The sequence below is a fragment of the Myotis brandtii genome, unplaced genomic scaffold (assembly GCF_000412655.1).
Source record: "Myotis brandtii unplaced genomic scaffold, ASM41265v1 scaffold393, whole genome shotgun sequence".
Classification (NCBI taxonomy): Eukaryota; Metazoa; Chordata; class Mammalia; order Chiroptera; family Vespertilionidae; genus Myotis; species Myotis brandtii.
The window spans coordinates 503,446-508,353 of NW_005365070.1; positions in this window are offsets into that span (position 1 = coordinate 503,446).

Consider the following 4,908-nt stretch of genomic DNA (forward strand, 5'->3'; position numbering starts at 1 on the left):
CTTCCTTCTTTGCAGTCCCGGCTCCTGTCAGGCACTGTCCTCAGACCCCCGGGAACTTGGCTCAGGCTGCCCACCCCCTGCTGCACGTGCAGCCTCCTGCTGGTCTGTCAATATGCAAATTGGTCATTACTGGGACACCATAATGGACAATTAGCATATTACCTCTTTACATGTATAGATATTCAAAGGGCAGATCTTCCTTGGAGATAGAGTCTGGATTTCTGTCCATTTTGTTTTAGTTTGTGAATCTGGGGTTTCTATTTCCACCCAGCTTCTTATCTATTTTCATGGCTGTCCCATTAACCTCAGTTATCAGAGAATCTAGAAATAGTGAAGTAATTCACTAACTTAGTAGTCTGAAGTTCAAAGGGCAATTGTTTTATGTAAGTGTTTTACAAGATCACATCCTTCCAAACAAATAGTTTAGTAAATCTGTCCAGTTTAAGTGTGTTATGATTAGGCTGGATTAATCTCCTTCTGTTAAAAGAAAAATACAGAATTCTATGCTGCAGCCAAAGGGAACTGGCTAATGTCCATTAGGAATCAACAAAATAGTTGCTTGGTTCTAGGCTGACATTTTGTTTCTTAACCTCAGAGTTTTTAATGAAATTGGTATGAAACTCCCAGAGTATGTATGTGTGTGTGTGCTTGCCTAGGAGGAGGAGTCTGAATGTGGCCTTGGAGGTTCATGAAGAGATCAAGACAAGTCACCAAAGATCACAATAATAATTAAGAATTACATTGTGTTTATAATTTTGAGGCCCTATTTTAAGTGGTTCATAATTATTAATTCATTTTGTGCTCACAAAAACGTTGTGAGGTAGTTGTGATTATTATTCCCATTTTATAGATGAGTATTATGAAACACAGAAAAGTGACTTGCCTGTCGTAAAATTTGTCATAGAAACTAAAATGGCCAGCTTCAAATTCATTTTCAATTAGTATGCTGCCTCTTGCATAATGATGTGGACAAAGAAGAATTCAAATGGCTTTTCATTATCCTTAAAACTGCATTCTTTTTTCAAAAACATTTATTTTGGTAAAACAAATAAATTACCTGCGAGGTAATTTATTTAAGCTCACCTGCTACCTGCGAGGGTACCCATGAGCTTAAATTACAAATTTAACATCTTCACAATTTTTCAGTGTATAATTCAGTGGTGTAAATAACTGCTTTCTTTTTAAATCTATTCTTTCTCTCCTCCAGCTTTATTGAGGAATAATTGACAAATAAAAAATGTATATATTTAGGGTGCACAATCTTTACCCAAGTAGTGTAAGCAAAGGCTACCAATTAAGGAAACAGCAATGTGTACTCCTCCTGAGTATGGCTCAATGGGGAAGCCCCCCAGTCAATCTTGGGAAGCTCTGCTCTCAATCCAAGCAGGAGAACACGTGTATCTGACTCCAGGGCCTCATGCTGTCAGCCCCAGAGATGATAATAGAGGCCACTGAGAGGGAGGCTGCTGGAGCAGGTGCAGCAGATATAGGTTGACTCTTGACAGTTCTCTGGGGATCTTTTGTATGACTCTCTCAGAACAAGGAGCAGAGTACATGCTGATAGTTTAGAAGCTTACCAGAGAAATGCTAAAGTGACATCCATGGGAAGGGGAGCCCAACCCCCCAGGACTTCTCTGAGGCCAGGTCAGTGTGTGAGTAGCTCTCTCTCTTACTAGAACCCAAGAAGATGTTAAAGAAGTAATTTCCGCCCTAACCAGTTTGGCTCAGTGGATAGAGCATCGGCCTGCAGACTGAAGGGTCCCAGGTTTGATTCTGGTCAAGGGCATGTACCTTGGTTTGGGGCACATTCCCAGTAGGGGGTGTGCAGGAGGCAGCTGATTGATGTTTCTCTCTCATCGGTGTTTCTAACTCTCTATCCCTTCCCTTCCTTTCTGTAAAAAATCAATAAAAAATATATTTTCAAAAAAGAAGTAATTTCCAACCAGTGTGCTGCGGCACACCAGTGTGCCACAAGAATTTTTAAAACATGCAATACCCGACTATTTAGTCAGGGTTACTGACCTCTTTCCCTTAGGTTGTCAAATAAAAACAAGATGACAACAGCGAACACCATAGCTGTCCAGTGTAAATGAATAAAAAGCATACCTACTGTTTTGTCAGATTGGCAAAAAAATATATTTTTTGGTGATGCCACAGAATTTTAATAATTAGTTTATGTGTGCTATGAGATGAAAAACTTTGAAAATCACTACATTAGACTCCTGCCACTTTTAGGACAGCAGATTGACAAGAAACTAATTGGGGAAGCAAAGGCAGTTTTTCTGGACACCCAGGATGCTGGATAAACTCTTCCATCTGAACTCAATCTTGGGAGGACCCACATGCTAAGAGTTGCCCTGATTCTGAACCTCCAGTTGGTGAGGCCCATATGTCCTTGACATCATTAGACTATGGCTGCTGACATCATTAGATGCTCTTTGCCTTTTTGAGTCATGCCTATAAGCATAGCATGCATTCTATTTGTGTGTTTTAAAATGTTTTTATTGTTGACAGTATTACACATGTCTACCATTTTCTCCCTTTTTGCCTCCCTCCACCAACCCCCCATCCCAGGTTTTCTCCCTGCTATTTATTGTCTGTGTCCATGGATTTGCATATATGCATATATGTTCTTTGGTTAATCTCTTCCTGTCCCCTCTCCCTCAACCCACTTCCCCAAAGACCTGTTATTCTGTTCCATGCATCCATATTCTGGCCCTATTCTGTTCATCAGATTATTTTGTTCTTTAGATTTCATTTATAAGTGAGATCATGCAATATTTGTCTTTCTCTAACTGGCTTATTTCGCTTAGCATAATACTCTTCAGGTCCATCCATGCTGTCTCAAATGGTGAGAAATCCTTCTTTTTTTACAGCTGAATAGTATTCCATGGTGTAACTGTACCGTAGCATTTTTATTCACTCTACTGATGGGCACTTGGACTGTTTCCAGGTCTTGTAAATTATGCTGCTATGAATATAGGGGTGCATATATTCTTTCTGATTGGTGTTTCTGATTTCTTAGGATCTATTCCTAGAAGTGAGATCACTGGGTCAAATGGGAGTTAGGAAACTCCATACTGTTTTCCACAGTGACTGCACCAGTCTGTATTTCCACCACTAGTGCACCAAGGTTCCCTTTTCTCCACATCCTCACCAGGACTTGTCATTTGTTGATTTGTTGATGGTAGCCATTCTGATACCTTATTGTCATTTTGATTTCATCTCTGGGATGGTTAGTGACTTTTAGCAATTTTTTTTGTATGTCTCTCGGCCTGCGATATGTCCTCTTGGAGAAGTGTCCATTCAGGTGCTTTGCCCATTTTTTAGTTGGATTGTCTTCCTGGTGTTGACGCATTCTATTTGTGTCGAATCTTTTAGTTTTGATGCTTGTTGCTTGTTTGTTACTTTATAAAGAATTTCTTTCATGCAGGTACCTAAAAAAATAGTTAAAGGAGCTGTTGACCACAGAACTTAGAGTTAACACAAACACATTGTGATAATTTGCTGCCTACCAATGATTTTTGTCTGCCATTTGCTATATTGGGGAAGGGTTGGAGAGGGGAAAAAAACTCTGATGATTCATCCAAAATTCAATAGTCAGTAATTGTACCAAAACAAATGCAAGGAGAGATATTTTCTACCCCTTTCTTTGCACCCTTGTGTCCCCACTGGGAAGTGTTTTTCCTGAGAGCATAATGTATCCTATGCCTTTAAGAGAAAGGGAAAAAATAATGTGTAATAAGCTAGAGTTACACACATCTAGGATGTCATTCTCAATTGTTAATTCAAGCAGGAGGCTTATCTAGCTTTTTGTCTAATCGAATGAAGGCATTTGATACCTTGTCTATATTCAAATTGATTTCCTCTTACAAAATAACAAGTGCAAATGACTGCTCAACATGGATTGATTCGTGCTATACCCTAGAGGCCACTGACTTAAGATCCCAGCTGTTGAGAATCTCAAAAAAGATTTTGGTCCATTGTCCTGCAGTAGAATCACAGTGGGGAGATAAAGGAGCACAGGAGTTTGCTCCACTCCTGGCCTATACAAGCAAGAGTTATACCCTGTTTGTGCTGTGATATGTGTTGCCAGAAGCCAAACTGAACCTGTGCTAATAGGGCTTTTTGTTATCGTGCTTCCATGCCTACATCATCTCCTCTTATGCCCAACCAGTTCCTTCTCCTCTTCTCCTTTCTTTGATTTTCCTCTGCTTTCTCATTTTCTCCTCTCAATTTCTTCTTTTCCCTTGCCTTTTCATTAACATTTCAAATTATCCCTGTCATTGTAATGACAATATTTAATTTGCATTTCCCTAATGAATAACAATGTTGAACATATAACCATGTCTTATTTACCATTCTTATATCTTCTCTGCACATGCTTTAATAAGGTTATTTACTTCCTTTAGGTGGAATTTTAGAGTTCTCTCTCTTCTCTACACACACACACACACACACACACACACACACACACACACACACACACAATACAAATCCCTTGGCAAATATCCTATATAATAAAAGGCTAATATGCATATCGACTGAACGGCAGAATGACCCGTCGCTATGATGTGCACTGACCACCAGGGGCCAGATGCTCGATGCAGGAGCTACCCCCAGGTGATCAGTGCACTCCCACAGGGGAAGTGCTGCTCAGCCAGAAGCCAGGCTCATGGCTGGCGAGCGCAGCAGAGGTGGCAGGAGCCTCTCCTGCCTCCGAGGCAGTGCTAAGGACCCCTCAAGGGAAGTCTGAGGGGTCTCGGACTGTGAGAGGGCACAGGCCAGGCTGAGGGACCTGCCCTCAGTGCATAAATGTCATGCACCAGGCCTCTAGTTTGATTTATAATTCTTTTTCTCATTCTGTGGCTTATCTCTTATTTTTCTTAACATTTTATTTTCAAAAAC